Source organism: Lepidochelys kempii, unplaced genomic scaffold, assembly GCF_965140265.1.
Source record: "Lepidochelys kempii isolate rLepKem1 unplaced genomic scaffold, rLepKem1.hap2 scaffold_74, whole genome shotgun sequence".
NCBI classification, from domain to species: Eukaryota; Metazoa; Chordata; order Testudines; family Cheloniidae; genus Lepidochelys; species Lepidochelys kempii.
The window spans coordinates 383261-400392 of record NW_027333644.1 but is presented as its reverse complement, the minus strand read 5'-3'; positions in this window follow the sequence as shown (position 1 = coordinate 400392).

Here is a 17132-nt window from a genome sequence, read left to right as displayed (position 1 = left end):
ATACCGTTAAGTCCTTCTGTCTCCTCCAGCTCCAGGACCGGCTCAATGTACCCTTCTTGCTCCAGCTTTAAGACATCTTTCTGCCTTGACTTTGGAGCTCTCTGTGTCGCTGAATCTTGCTCCTGATTTAAACCATCAGATAGTGAAATGAAAGAAAATAAATTATTGGTACTTCATCAATAATTGACTTTCTCACTAGACACAAACACATGTATTTTCTTCCCCATTTGTGTGAATACAAACAAACTGAAAATGTGGAAGGATCACTGCTAATTTCCTTGTAATAATCTGAGAAGTGCAATGTATAAGATGGAGTCCTCAGCTATTTGTAGGGAATTTTACTATGAAATCCTGGGCCATATCTGAAATAGATGAAGATGCAAAAATGCAACCTTTACTTCTGCAAAAATACGTTAAGTGTTGGGTTTGTTTGTTGGGTTTTTATTATTGTTTTGATTTCACTCAAATAATTTTAAAAGCAGCTGAAGATTGCAGGTGAAAATTTCTTAGGAGGCTTTTCTATTCCTCACTGAGGCCCAATACCCAGGTTAATTTAGAAAAAAGAGGTGTTAAATAATAACAGTTATAACCAAAAGAAAAAAAATGTTTTTGTCGTATGTGTAGAATGAAATGTCTTCTAAATTCAGAGGTGCTTTCGTATTTATAGGACTACTGAATGTCACACAGGTTACACATTGCTATTTTACTGGGACGTTCTGCAAGCTTCATACACTTTTGACTTTGTGCAACTGTACAAGTACATAGTGAAATCAGGATAGACCGTTTTGTTTGTTTTTTGCTTGAGTTTATTTTATTTCTTTTTTCCCTGGGGAAAAAAAAAAGCACTGGGTGATATTTTCATTCCTGCTCTGGACGCTTTATGCTGGGTAAAAGGGCCAGAGGAATGGTTCCAGCGGGGGGAGAATCCCCTCTATACAGGAAGTGATGCTTTGCCACTGTTAAAAAAAATTACAACTGTTTCTTTGAGAAGGTCTAACAGCTCCATACTTTAGAACAGGGACTTGACATTTGGAGCAAGGGGGCCTTTCGCTGTCTCTCAGAAAATTCTTCCAGAACTACCCAATTTATACGCCTCTGAAAATAACTGTTGGCACATGCTCAGTAGAGGCTTTTTAGAAGCTGGCAGCCAAAATCTAAGATTCCATCCTCACTGAGCATGATCCATCCCCACACAGCTCCAAGTTAACCTTAGTGAATGTGCTCCATCCCTGAAATTCTCTGTGCCAACCGCACTGAGCATGATCTGCCTGCAAAGAACTCACAGAGTATGCTCTCGCCCAGGGCTTGAGGCTGACAAAAACTTTCCCTGCAATTGCTCCTTGCAGTTGCTGGTGGCCACCGTGGCATCGGGCATTGAACTGCTAGCAGGGTGAGTGTCTGCTGTGGTCTCAAAGCTCCCCCTGCTGGCACCCTGGCAGTGAGGATGAAAGCCTGATTCCACTGTAGATGGGGTGAGATGCAGAACAGGGACCGGGGGGCAGCTGGAGGATATTAATGGAATGTGGCAGAACGCAGTGTAATGGGAATCAGAGGCAGAATGGTGTAGGCGCTCCAGATATCCGTCCCCCTTCTACCACCCCATCCAAAAAAACCTCATCCTCTTATACCCACAAGCTGCCTGTGATGGCCCCGATTTCCATGAGTTGCTTCAGGCTCCCAGCATTGCCGATAGTGCACCCGTCACAGTTCCTGGGAGTGAGGAGTAGAGCCCCAAACCAAATGGGAAGAGTCCCGCTTACCTATAGATCCTTTGCTTTTTCTACAGAATGGGGAACATGGAAAGCATCCTTTTTTCTTCTTCCTTTTCCATTTTTCTTTGGGCTCTAGTGTCTCCTTAGCTAATAAAGAAGAACAGATTAAAAGAGTATTCAGTGGTTACCCTTGTAATAGGCATGATAAGTGAGATGTAAGTGAACTTGGCCAGTATACCATGTTGCCAACTCACATTGTGAATTTAGAGTTACATGGTGTCTTTTAAAAGTCCAATAGGATCTCCTTATTCCTGGCTTAAAAATCCTGAAATTTCCCATATTAGAAATGATTGCTGTCTCCCATTACTTTAAATGAGATTGACACCAAAATGTCCTCAGACGAGATGATTATCATTTACCACAGGCTTTGTGTTGGGTAAAATGTCCAGAGGAGTGTTTCCAGCTGGGATAGAATCCCCTCTACACAAGAACTGATGACAGCCGCAGGACCAAGGGTGCGGTCTGAATCCCTAGGGTAGGAGGCATACCCGGGCTGGAGCTGCAGGCAATCAAAACATATCAGGGATGGACCCACAAAACGTAGCTCTGCAGAGATTGTGGGAAGTCCTGCTGCTCACAGGCAGTCAGGGACAGGCTGCTATTACTTAGAAAGCCCCTGCTTTGGAAGATGTTTTCGCCCCAGAGTAGCCCACAATCAGGAGTTTGTAAAGGTGGTTTAAAGCCATCTTGTCCTCCTCTTCATGGACTGCAAATAAAGGGCAGCACGGAATCTAAACCCATATGATCAATGTTACTATTTAATATTATTAATCATGTTTATTACATCAGTAAGAAGGGCCTAAGGCAGGGGTAATCAATAGGCAGACCGCAGGCCAAATCCAGACTGCCAGATGCTTTTGAATGGAACCCCAAATCTTTTTATTTTCTTCTTCTTATAATTTTTTTATTATTATTTCCTCTGGAGTCTGGACCTTGACTATACCTTGACCAACAAATTTGGACCGTGACAAAAAAATAATTGACTATCCCTGGCCTAACGTCTAACCGGAAGAAGCCCCATTGTGCTAGCAGACAGTCCCTGCCCTGAAGAGCTTGTAATTTAACTAGCCCGGACATGCCAGCAGAGTGAACAGTGTAATGGCAGCAGACATCTTAGTTCCAAGATATATTTTTTGAGGGGGTATTTAGGAGGGGATCAATTCAATGTAAAGAAAAGGGCACAGGGTATGGGAGAGGCAGGTAGGAGGCAGGCGTGATACTGTGGTGAAGAGACTGGGAGGGAGGGTTGGAACAAACAGCCAATTAAGGGACTGCTGCACTAAGGTGAGGGGATAAAATTGGACCCCGTCAAGACTAACCCTCCCTCCAGTACCGGGACACAGAATGTGCCGTGGAAGTTAAGGTTAATATGAGAAGTTAAGGTTAATATGAGAATCTTAACTTGAGCATTTCTCGACTTTATTAAAAATTGTAACCTTAATATTACATTAATGTAATCTGTGTGTACACATAGTGATGATAATTGTGAGACAAGTTATAGAGGGAGCTAGTAACTGTTGCGGTTCAGTGATGAGACAGAACACAGCTTTATGCAAGCAAACAGGCTGGTCAGCGAAGATGGGCTGTTCTGCCCCCCCTGCCTTCCACCTTCTCCTTTTATTATATTTCTCCCCCTAAGCATTACACACTGCTACACAAAGGAATGTATGACGTTGATTCATATGCTTAATTACCATCCTCTATCTACTACAGTCCTGGTTCTCAGGCCTTGAGCCCAGGCTAAAGAAACCTCTCACAGTTGCTGTCCAAACAATCAAGTTCTCAGGGTTCATATCTAGCCCTTGTCCTTGGATAGAGCAATGTGTGCATTGCTCCTAGGAGACAGTCAGGGTGTGCCCCGCCTGCTTCCAGGTGGAATAGCTAGACATTAACCCTTCATCTCCCCTTTTTTGTTTATTGATAATTGGCCATCTCATGGTAGCCGCCAATTTGTTTTATCATGCTATTTAACTCCCAGACAGACAAGGACATAACCTGGGGAGCTTTCCAGGGCAAAAATTTTACAAAGTCTTAACAAGGAAGGAATACATTGTACACAGCAACAACAAAAAATAAGCCCAATAATTACAAACACAAAATAACCAAAAGCTTAACATCTGCAATATAATCATCTAAAAGGGATACACTTCTTTTACTACAATTGTAACCAGCAAAAGGCAATATAAGTATCATTCTACTAAGACAGCAAAGGGTGCCATCACTTAAATTTGCAGGAATATAATTAAAGGTGCATGAACCACAAGTAAAAACCCATCCTGATGGTAGGATGATATGGCCATAATTATATGAAACATTAACAGCATGGGAACAATTTAAAAGGGATTAAGAAATTTTTTGACAGCCCAATGGCACCTTTGTACTAGTGCAGTTAACTACACGCGCACAGGTGACATTGTGAGCCCCGGCCGGGTACGGTGTGTGGAGGGATATAGCCGTGCGAGGCAGAGTATAGTTGGCCGGGCCCCAATTAGCCATGCTAAAATACTGGGAGAAAAGATTAGCATAAGCAAAGAGCAGTATCTTATTCTCCTTCGGGCTTGTAACGGGGGAGGCGCTTCCGAGCCAACCCCTACAGAAAATAGCAGGCACAAAAGGCACACAATCATCACAGAATTAGCAGTGATTTGGGCGAGAATCGCCACAAACAAAGTCTTAGGAGTTTCTGGCTGCTGATCTGCTGCCAGTTTTCGTTGAGCCGTTGCGACCAATGCTTTTACTGCTCCCCATGTCACGGGCTGGCTTGGGACGCTACGCCTCCTCCGTTTCCGTCCCGCCATTGTCGACTCGGGGGGCAACGCGGTCTCCTCCAAGGTCAGCTGAAACTCTGGTATGGGATTCGACAGCCCCTGGTGCCATGCCATGTTGTTTAAGTGCTGGTCGCATGCACCGGGCTGGAACCCACAACGGTCCTGCAGGGAGAGACACAGCAGCATATCCCCGACCCCAAGTGATTAGAGGTGCTGGGCCCAGCCACTGTGGATCGGGCAGCTGACGGTAAAAGACACGCGGTCTTTCCAGTACCTCAGATTTGTGAAAATGCCGATCCGCAGGGGTCTGCTGATCTGCATTCAGTGTTAAATTATTTAAAGTAAACAAGAGAATATACATCTGTTGTTGAATGTCTCCTAAGGTTCGGAGATGCAGCTCCCCTTGTTTTAATTGTTTATCTAGCAAGGTTTTGAGTGTGCGATTGGCACGTTCAACAATGGCTTGGCCCGTGGAATTATAAGGGATTCCGTGTTTAAGACGGACGTCCCAGCGGGCACAAAAGGTGGAGAGGGCTGCAGAGCAGTAGGCTGGGGCATTATCTGTTTTAATTTGGCAAGGGCGACCCATAACAGAAAAGCAGGCCAGCAAATGGTGAATAACTTTGTTAGTGGCTTCCCCACGTTGTGGGGTTGCCCAAAGGAAGCCTGAATAAGTATCAACGGAAACATGTAAAAATGAATAGGGGCGGAATTGTGGTACATGAGTAACATCCATTTGCCACAGCTGATTTGCTGCGGTACCTCGGGGGTTAACGGCATAAGAAAAAGTAGGAGCAGCAGCAGCACAGTGGGGGCAGGAACGAACAATAGAACGTGCATGATCAGCAGGAATGTGGAACTGCCGGGCCAAAACAGAGGCAGACTGATGAAAAAAGGCATGGCTTTCAATGGGGTCAGAAAAAAGGGAATTCACCTGACCACGCAACGCGCGATCGGCGCGTGCATTGCCCTCAGTGAGTGGCCCAGGCAGAGGGGTATGACTGCGAATATGAGCAACAAAGTAAGGGAAATGACGAGTGGCAAGAAGACGCTGTAAAGACAAAAACAGGCGAAGGAGATCTGCATCAACCTGAGGGGTAATGAGGGCAAGGGGTAAATGATCAATTACCTGATAAACATAATGGGTATCCACAATTAAATTAAAGGGACAATCAGTAAAAAGTTGAAAGGCCAAAATAACAGCAGCCAATTCTGAACGCTGTGAGACGGCGAGTGAGACAACGTAGATCCAAAGCCTCCTCCACCCCGAGTTCGATCCTCGGCAGCTGGCACCTGATAGGGGACTAAAATCAATTGTGCAATTGACCGTCCACGCGGGAGCGACTGTGGAAGATGAGTCCACACCTGAACCTTAATAATGCCAGTGTAATCAGCATCAATGACCCCTGGAATGACAAAAAAGCCCTGTTTCCCAGCATGTGAGCGAGGGAGAACAAGACCTACAAAGCCGGCAGGGAGAGGTCCCATCACCTGTGTAGGTATGGCACAGACCTCCTCTGGCAGCTGAAAGTCAGTGTCCTCCTGCATGATCAAATCAAGCCCTGCACTTCCAGCAGTCGCTGCCCTCATAGAGTCTACGGATTCCAAGGCAGAGGAGCGATTGCCTGAGTAGGAAACACCCCCGTTTGGCCCTGGGTTCGGGGGGGACCCGTCGCGCGGTTTCCCGACCCGCTACGACACTGATTAGCCCAGTGATAACCTTTCCCACACTTGGGGCACTTCTTTGAGGGTCGGGCTGGTGCCTTAGATGAGCGGCACTCCCGCTGAAAATGACCCTCCTTTCCACAGCGGTAACAACGCTTCCCCTCCTTCCCGGTTTTTCTGAGGGCGGCAGCCAGAACTCCAGCCTTGTGGGCTTGTGTGCCAATGTTCTGGCACGCCCGCAGCATGTCTGAGAGCTCTAAAATACCAGAGACTTGTGCTGCCTGGAGAGCACGGCGGCAATCCTCATTTGCATTTTCAACTGCCAATTTTAACAGGAGCTCGTGAGCTGCCTCAGTGTTATCCACCTGTCGGAGGATAGCCTCCTGCAATCTGTTGGTAAAATCCAAAAAGGACTCTAAGGCACCCTGACAGATACTGACAAAGCTTTTGGTAGGCTTGCCTGAATCCGGGACCTTCTTGAAAGCATGCTGGGCACAGGTGGAGATAATGGGGAAGACAGCCTGAGGGAGTTGAGACTGCATCCCAATAGTAGCAAACTGGCCCTCCCCTGCCAAATGCTCATAAATGATACCTTGCTCTCTATATACCTGGGCTTGGCGTTCTGCCATCTGCCGATACTCACTAAGCCAAATAACATACTGACTGGGTGACAACATCATGCGCAGCAGCGTTTTCCAATCCTCAGGGATTAGGGAGTACCCAGCACCCATCCCTTCAATGAGACCACGCACAAAGGTGCTAGTCAGGCCAAATTCACGAATTGCTTTCTTTACCTCTCTAACCACCGAGTATGGCAGAGTGGTCCATGTGCCCACGGGGTTGCCCTGGTCATCATTCTGCCAGGTCACCGGGCAAACGGAGACCAGATCAGCCAGCTCCTCTGCTGTAAGATCTGATCGAGCTTTCGCTGCGTGAACCATTTGTTGCACCAGCGAAAGCTTCTGAGCAGATGCAGATGACTCTCCGGGGGGCCCCATGGGGGGAGGGTGATCACACACCGGCTCCGGTGGGGAAGGCCAGGGAGGCGGTGGTAATAGAGGCACTGGGGGCGAAGCAGGGGGAGGGATGGCTGCAGGAGCGGACGGGGGTGGCAGGATCGGCAGCTCCTCTGTTGGGGCTGGAGAGGGCCTTTCCGAGGCGACATGCTGTGTCGCATCGCCAGGAGGGGGGATGGCTGCAGGGGCGGACGGGGGCGGCGAGAGCACCAGCCTCGCGAGGGACGGTCTGTCCGAGGCGACACGCTGTACCACGTCGCGGCAGAGGTGCCAGGCATGTAAAGCCTGCACGGGTGCCCGAGGCTCTTTGTGCAATGTCTGGCCCAATCGCTCCCAGTCCGCTAGCTTAAGGCTTCCAGCTTCAGGATACCACGGGCACTTGGCACGCACCTCCTGTAGCAGGAGAGTGAGTTCTCGAGCCGGGCAGTCATGATGAGCCTTACGCAGCAAATACTGCAGCTCATTGCGGTGTTGCACTTGCAAAGCAGAGAGGGAGCTTCCCATACTTACCACAATGAAAAATACTCACCGGGATCCACGAAGTGGATGAGTGACGCGTCTGAAACCCTTGCCGGGCGAGGTGAGTGCTGAGGGCCCCACGTTTGGGCGCCAGTTGTTGCGGTTCAGTGATGAGACAGAACACAGCTTTATGCAAGCAAACAGGCTGGTCAGCGAAGATGGGCTGTTCTGCCCCCCCTGCCTTCCACCTTCTCCTTTTATTATATTTCTCCCCCTAAGCATTACACACTGCTACACAAAGGAATGTATGACGTTGATTCATATGCTTAGTTACCATCCTCTATCTACTACAATCCTGGTTCTCAGGCCTTGAGCCCAGGCTAAAGAAACCTCTCACAGTTGCTGTCCAAACAATCAAGTTCTCAGGGTTCATATCTAGCCCTTGTCCTTGGATAGAGCAATGTGTGCATTGCTCCTAGGAGACAGTCAGGGTGTGCCCCGCCTGCTTCCAGGTGGAATAGCTAGACATTAACCCTTCAAGTAACAAACCCTATATTTAGATTGCCTCACTATAAAAGATTCTCATGATTCCCTCTCCCCGCCACACACAATATCTAAGACCTCCATTGTTGGAAGCAGAACAGAAAGATAGTCCCTGCCCCAAACAGCTGACAATCTAAATATAAGACAAGATAGTGCAGTAAGTACTTTAGCTTTCAGCCAAAAACTTTTTCTTTCTAATATGGACACATTTCTTTCTCAAACATATATACAATTACTGATAGCTCAGAATTATACTGGATGAAGATCATGACAGGCAATGATAGACTTACCCCATTCGTACCTTTTACAAAAGACCAGGTCTAAACTTTTGACTGAAATGTTCCAACTGGAAAGTTTGGTTTGGATATAATCAAACTTTTTTTTTTTTTGAAACTCAAAAGCCACTCCTGGAAAACACTAGTGAGTAAGGCAACAATTACAAGGGTACTATGAAAGGAGGTTTATTAATTGAGGATAGTCCTTTAACTATATCTTAAAAATACCTTTTAATATTTTATTTATATGCTAGTTTATATCATATTTGGGGAGGTGTCAAGGTTCCTTCCCCACTTTGAACTCTAGGGTACAGATGTGGGGACCTGCATGAAAACCTCCTAAGCTTACTTTTACCAGCTTAGGTTAAAACTTCCCCAAGGTACAAAATTATTTTACCCTTGGATTTCCACTGCCACCACCAAACTTTATCTGGGTTTCTGAAAAAATGGAGTTTGGACACGTCTTTCCCCCTAAAATCCTCCCAACCCTTGCACCCCACTTCCTGGGGAAGGTTTGGTAAAAATCCTCACCAATGTGCATAGGTGACCACAGACCCAAAGCCTTGGATCTTAGAACAATGAAAAAGCATTCAGTTTCCTTACAAGAAGACTTTTAATAGAAGTAAAGGAATCACCTCTGTAAACTCAGGATGGCAGAAACCTTGCAGGGTAATTAGATTCAAAACATAGAGAATCCCTCCAGGCAAAACCTTAAGTTACAAAAAAGACACACAGACAGGAATAGTCATTCTATTCAGCACAGCTCTTTTCTCAGCCATATCAAGAAATCATAATCTAACACATACCTAGCTAGATTACTTACTAAAAGTTCTAAGACTCCATTCCTATTCTGTCCCCGGCAAAAGCAGCATACAGACAGACACAGACCCTTTGTTTTTCTCCCTCCTCCCAGCTTTTGAAAGTATCTTGTCTCCTCATTGGTCATTTTGGTCAGGTGCCAGCGAGGTTACCTTTAGCTTCTTCACCCTTTACAGGTGAGAGGATTATTACTCTGGCCAGGAGAGATTTTAAAGGGGTTTACCCTTCCCTTTATATTTGTGACAACTATTCATCGAAAGAAAGAAAGAAAGAAAGAAATTAGTAGTCCTTACATATCCTGCTTTCTTTGTATGTGTCCGTCTTCCTTAGATCATAAGGTCTTTGTATTGTTAAGGAAAAGTTAGCACATGTGACTCCATTTTGGTTTGGGGCCCACCATTGTCTAAAAGCAAGCACATCATGCACCAGGAGGAGTGTTCCTTAGACACTGCATCCCTGTGAAAATCCTCCTCCTTGTCTCCAGCCTGCCTTGACTCCCAGTATCTGGTTTTTGTCGGTCTCTAACTCCGTATCTCCTGGCCTGTGATGTGAGGCCTCCCATCCTGATAAAAAAATTCCTGATGCATGGCTTTCGGACCATGCTGTGTAATTAACATACTGGTTTAGCACGAGGAATGCACCAAGCAGGGATAGGTGGTAGATAAGAAAAGGGTTTGTTTATTGGCTAAGGTTTCTGATGCACGAGGGCAATATGCTTTGCTAAAAAGTATATAACCTTTGTATAATCTGTATTCGGGGTCCCCTCCTGGCTAGCAGGGGGTCACCACGCTCGAGCGTAATAAACTTGGTGTTTTGTGGGAACTCTGCAGTTGTGGACTTTGTTTATGTGCCTCAGCCTAGATTCGAACAGTGAGTGACCTATCAGGTATAATTCGTAACAGCATTTGTGTGCGTGTCCTACCAGGTATAATTCGCAGCAGTTGTGTGCGTGTCCTATCAGGTATAATTCGTAACAGTTTTAGGGAGTGACCTTACTCTTTCTGTTTTGTAAAGCACACACGATTGGTACTGAACAGATAAATAATAGATACATCACCAAAAAACAAACAAAAAACAAAACAAAACCCACCTTTGTCATAAAGGTTGGTCTCCTCAGTAAAGTAAGCCATAAAAATTAGGACAAAGGCTACGAAGTCAAGTACTCTCAAGTTAGGAAATACCAGAATGAGTATTGACCATGAAACATTAACTCTGGAATAAATGAGGCAGGGATCCTGCAGACAACAGACTCCTTCAATACACAGCCACAGAGCAAAGAATTCTGTGCACTGAATAAGGCAGGGGTCGAGAGGGAAAAAAATAACATGGGATCATGTAATTAACGTCTGCATCATTGGGCAAAGGCACAAGAGGACTGAATTAAGGGTGCCACGGCAACACTTATTTGGACATTTGCTAACCTGAGAATGCTAAACTTCTTAACCTTTTAATCCTTTTTAAAACCTTGACTTTGTATTTCCTAATTAGTTGATGGTTTAATTTATTGATGAAAGCTAACCTAAGAAGCGTTAAATGAAGGGTTTTTGGTTTCTTAATTTCCTTCGTTTTTGAATAGAAAGAGCATCTATTATATATGTGCTGTTTAAACAATGAAGCTCTTACTCATCTATTGTTTTCAGTATATATTTTATTGCCATTCTTATCTTTGTGAAGGTCCCTTTTCACCACTCAGTGCTGTGTTGATCAGAGTATAGAAAGTAATTAAATTAAACTGTATTAAAATAAAACTCATTTTATGCAACTTCAGTATCAGTGAAAGTTCTAAGCTCTAATCCTCAATTTATAAGAAGCAGATAAACAATATCCAAGTAAAAGAGCAGGAATTTTGCCTCTTATTTTCACTGAGCCTTTACTAAGGAAAGTAGCAAACAATTGCTCTTTGAAAAGAAACACTGTACAGTACCACAGTACAAACCCAAATGAGCCCAGCAGGAGACTGTCCTGCTTATCCAAATCTGGTCCTGTTTCATTACAAACTTCCTTTCTGTGATGATGTTCTGGTAAGAAGGGGGCAATCAGTTGTCAAAGGTAGCTGTTGCCATGGCAGCCAGGGGCTAGTCATTCTCCCCAGGTGTGACAAGGAGCTGGAGGCAGGGAGCGCTGAGTGGTGGATTATCTCTGATGTCACAATGCTACTGCTCAGGCAGCACCAGTGGGCAGCAAATGTGCAGTGTGTGTGTGTGGGGGGGGGGGGGGGAGGGAAACAGGCTTTCCCAGTGCTCCCGTTTCCCCAGATTTCCTAAAGAAACCAACAACATAACACCGAATGCACATTAGTGATTGTTCCACACACATGCTCATTAGTAGCTGAAATTTGATTCAAAGTCCCGATGGCATGTTTAGAAACCAGTGTTCCAAAACAAGGGGAGACCTTGTAAAACAGAAAATTTGGAGGCTCTGGTGTATTTGTGGTTGTGTTACAATTGAATACTGCGACTTTAAATTTTGGGCACGGTTCCTGGACCTACTTGCATGCTAAGCAGCTCAGTGGGGGTGTAGCAGCAGTCAGTCAGCAGGTACCCAGTGAATTGTGCCTCTCTGTTATAGGCAGAAGCTTACATTCTCTCCTTCTGATTTTGGGGTTCTTATGTGTTTTTGTTCTGGTCTTAAGAAACAAATTAGCGAGACATTGCAAACTTCCAGCAAGAATCATTTATGTTTTTCTCTAACTTCTCTGCTTGTGTGCCAGAAAACCTAAAAGACACAATCTCATAAAAAAATGAACTAAAATTCTGCAGCCAAAAGTCCTAACTTCCCCCATACTAATTTCCCCCTACTCTTACTGACACCTTCTGGTCAACTGTTTGAAATGGGCCACCCCCATTGCCACGACAAAAGTGAATTTTCCTCCTCTGGTATCCTACTCTTAACTGAATTGTCTCGTTGGAACATGTCCATCTCAATGATATTTCGTTTGCTGGGAGTCCTAATGAAAATGGGATCGTGGGGGAGTTCAGAGGTTGTTGTAGGGGGGTTACAGCATTGCCACACTCACTTCTGTGCTGCCTTCAGACCTGGGCTCTGAGGGCAGCAGCCAAGAATCTTTCTGAAGTGAGAGGAGGTTCTAAGATGTGCGGATGGGTCCCTGCTGCTGAGAGCACCTCGGCTGGGGGCTCCTACCTACTAGTTCCCTGGCAAATTAATGCAAGGACCAATTTGGGGGCATCCAGAAAAATGGACCCCTGAGCCCCAGAAGGAACTGCAAGGGATGCCCTGAGCCCCAGCTGCAGATGCCGGGCAGACACCCAGAGTGCTGAGAGCAGTGGGGAGGGGCATGAAAGTCCTGAGCTCAGCACCCCAGCCTTGGCTGCAGCCACGGGGGTCAGAAGCCCCTAGCCCAGACACCCAGAGACGTGGCTGGAGCAGAAGTTGCCAAGGCCAAACCCCTGAGCCCAACGCCGGGCTGATGCAGTGCACTCACTTCTGCATGCCTCTGGTGCACCTGACATCCCCAGCCCAGCAGAAAAACAGCTAGGAGGCCCCTACTGGGTTCTCCTGGCTGGAGGGATCCCAGCAGGACAGGGAGATCGGATTTCATGGGGCAGGGCTAATTTGATCTTGCCAAGAAAGGCAAAACAAGAACCAACAGCTGTCAGTTGAAGCCAGAGAAATTCAGATGAGAAGTAAGGCACATATTTTTGACAGTGAGGAAGACTAACCACTGGAACAAACAGAAAAGGAGGACTTGTGGCACCTTAGAGACTAACACATTTATTTGAGCATAAGCATTCGTGAACTACAGCTCACTTCATCAGATGCATGCAGTGGAAAATACAGTGGGGAGATTTCATATACACAGAGAACATGAAACAATGGGTGTTAGCATACACACTGTAATGAGAGTGATCAGGTAAGGTGAGCTATTACCAGCAGGAGAGAGGGAAAAAAACAAAAAATAAAAAACCTTTTGTAGTGATAATCAAGGTGGGCCATTTCCAGCGGTTGACAAGACCATCTGAGGAACAGCGGGTGGTGGCGGGGGGATAAACATGGGGAAATAGTTTTACTTTGTGTAATGACCCATCCACTCCCAGGCTATATTCAAGCCTAAATTAATTGTATCCAGTTTGCAAATTAATTCCAATTCAGCAGTCTCTCACTGGAGTCTGTTTTTGAAGTTTTTTTGTTGAAGACTTGCCACTTTTAGGTCTGTAATCGAGTGACCAAAGAGACTGAAGTGTTCTTCAACCAGTTTTTGAATGTTATAATTCTTGACATCTGATTTGTGTCCATTTATTCTTTTACATAGAGACTGTCCAGTTTGGCCAATGTACATGTCAGAGGGGCATTGCTGGCACATGATGGCATATATCACGTTGGTAGATGTGCAGGTGAACGAGCCTCTGATAGTGTGGCTGATGTGATTAGGCCCTATGATCGTGTCCCCTAGATAGATATGTGGACACAGTTGGCAACGGGCTTTGTTGCAAGGATAGGTTCCTGGGTTAGTGGTTCTGTGGTGTGGTGTGTAGTTGCTGGTGAATATTTGCTTCAGGTTGGGGGCCTGTCTGTAAGCAAGGACTGGCCTGTCTCCCAAGATCTGTGAGAGTGATGGGTCATTCTTAAAGATAGGTTGTAGATCCTTGATGATGCGTTGGAGAGGTTTTAGTTGGGGGCTGAAGGTGATGGCTAGTGGCGTTCTGTTATTTTCTTTGTTGGGCCTGTCCTGTAGTAGGTAACTTCTGGGTACTCTTCTGGCTCTGTCAATCTGTTTCTTCACTTCAGCAGGTGGGTACTGTAGTTGTAAGAATGCTTGATAGAGATCTTGTAGGTGTTTGCCTCTGTGTGAGGGGTTGGAGCAAATGCAGTTGTATCGTAGAGCTTGGCTGTAGACAATGGATTGTGTGGTGTGGTCTGGATGAAAGCTGGAGGCATGTAGGTAAGCATGGCAGTCAGTAGGTTTCCGGTATAGGGTGGTGTTTATGTGACCATCCCTTCTTAGCACCGTAGTGTCCAGGAAGTAGATCTATTGTGCAGACTGGTCCAGGCTGAGGTTGATGGTGGGATGGAAATTGCTGAAATCATGGTGGAATTCCTAAAGGGCTTCTTTTCCATGGGTCCAGATGATGAAGATGTCATTAGTGTAGCGCAAGTAGAGTAGGGGCATTAGGGGACGAGAGCTGAGGAAGCATTGTTCTAAGTCAGCCATAAAAATGTTGGCATACTGTCGGGCCATGCGGATACCCATGGCAGTGCCGCTGATTTGAAGGTATACATTGTCCCAAATGTGAAACAGTTATAGGTGAGGACAAAGTCACAAAGTTCAGCCACCAGGTTTGCCATGACATTATCGGTGATACTGTTCCTGATGGCTTGTAGTCCATCTTTGTGTGGAATGTTGGTGTAGAGGGCTTCTACATCCATGGTGGCCAGGATGGCCTTTTCTGGAAGATCACCGATGGATTGTAGTTTCCCCAGGATGTCCGTGGTGTCTCGAAGATAGCTGGGAGTGCTGGTAGCGTAGGGCCTGGGGAAGAGGTGGATTCTCTGTTTCCTGGTATCCTCCCATCACAACTGGTTATCATTCTGGAAGGTGCCATGGCACCTTTTTGTGAATGACAAGCAATTGGGCTTAATATGGTGGTAAGCGTGTGAAATGTCATAGCCAGTGAAATAGAGGCCGGATTAGGAGATCAAATAGTTTCACAATCTATGTCTGTGTGGAAAACCCAGTGTGGGGTGAGGAATAGACTCTGCTGTTTTACTGGGTGGCCTGCTCGCTCCCCAGAATCAATAATGAGCAAGTGGGGAGATCCAGGGTGCAGCTCAAACATCCAGCTGGGCTGGCCAGGGGCAGACATCAGGCCTGCAAGGGAAAGGTGAGTGTGGCAGTGACTTCACAAAGGCCTTTGGCAGGAACTCAGCCTATTGGGCAAAGATGATGAGGCGGGTGTGACCCCACAGAGCTCCCTTGACAACAACCCGGCAGGACAGGGGTGCGGGGCAGGGGGAACCTCGGAGACCCCTGTAGCCTTGCTGCAGCAAGCCTCCATCTCGCGGTCTCTCAGTGGGGACCAAGAGACGGTTGGTGTGGAGGAGATTCTCGGGATTATTTTTATGACTGTATTGATTGTGTGGAAAGAAATCGTCATCTGTGTAGAAGGTAAGAAAAAATATAGGCTCTAAGTAGAAGATGGGGGACCCTATCCTAGCAGATTCAAAGGCATCCCCACCCTCCCAGTGAAAAAGTTTTTCCTAATATCCAAGCCTTCCACACTGCAACTTGAGATCATTGCTCCTTGTTCTGTCGTCTGCCAGCTCTATGAATGTCATGAGAATCAATCTTTCATTAGGAAAATAATTCAAAAATACAAAGACAAAACACATGAAGTGAAATCAATCCATCCTGATCTTCAGTGTCTGGGGGGTGTGGGCCTCGGAGGCCAGACTGAGACCCTCATTGGCTAGGGACACCCAGGAAGCCAGTAAAAAAATTCTAGTCCTCTTTGCAACCAAGCCTCCATAATCCAAGGAACACCTGAGGGCTGCGGGAGATAAAGGAGTGCTGAGAATGTCTAACTCACGATTGAAAATACAGAGATGTGTTATTGGCTTTGGATGGGGGACAAGTATCAAATCCGTTGGGGTTCTTGCCCCAAACAACAATCACCCATTGTCCTTTAGAGCACAAGGGCTCTCACACGCCTGACGTGCTCAAATCTCTTGCCTGCTAGGACTTAGAGAATTTTCTCCATCTCCATGATAGAGAGGGAAAGAGAAAAGAAGTGACCTCTCTTTGGTCACAAACCACGGTCATGCTGGAGCTAGAAAAAGAAGCATAAGAAAAACGTTGTATGAAAATGTTTTGCATTTAAAACTGATTTCTTCAACAAAGGAAATTTGAAGTGTGGTTAGTGAACTAAAATGATACGTTCTGGTTTTCACGTGTTTCTAGATTTATGAACTAGTATATCCATCCCCTCACACCTAGTTTTTATCCATAGATTGAGGGAGGAGGAGAAGTTTGCCTGTTTTGTGAACTCTCAATGGCTTTCTTGAATTTCAATGAACGAGTCATTGAACTGAACTCTTTGAATAAACTTAAAAGAAGACAATAGTTTCTGCACCTTCCAAGGAAGCTATTGCTGTCCAAAGCTGGCTTAGCATTTCAGCTAACTTTGCTTCTAGGGCTTTAGCTAGCACGTCAGTGGTGTGACTCTCTCAAAAACTTGGCAGTGAACATGTTCAATTTCATGTTATTTTTTCCTCTTCTATTTAAATTATTGAAGAGATTTTCATAAATTTTGCCCTTAATTTAAAATAGATGATTTTTTTGTCAAGCTGGGCCTTACAAATCTCTAAGGATGAAGATTCCACCACCTCCATAGGTCACACTCAGGGCCAGGGAGGCTGGGAATAGAAGAAAATCACCAGTGAAAGCCAGGAGTCCAGATTCCCACCCCCCTGCCTCAGTCACAACAACAAGTCACACTCAGAGCCAGGGAGACTGGGAATCGAGTCCCGCTGGCACTTCCCCGCTCTGGAAGGGACTGTTCCTCTAGTGTTTAGTGCGGGAGCCTGGACAAAGGCTCCATCCCCGGCTCTATTCCTGACTCCCTCAACGACCCTGAGGCAGTGGCTTCTCCTGCCCAGGCCTCTGTTTCCCTCACTGGGGCTGGGGACACTCCCCTACAGCCCTTGGGTCATCACGCTTCAGGAATGTGCTTGAGATACGAGGAGACCTGGAGATGGGAGGTGTGCTGCTGGCCATAGGTCAGTGTTGTAAACCCCTGGTTGCTAGGCTGAGTTTATCCATCCCCTGACAATAAAACGTCATCTTGTTTTCACAGCCAC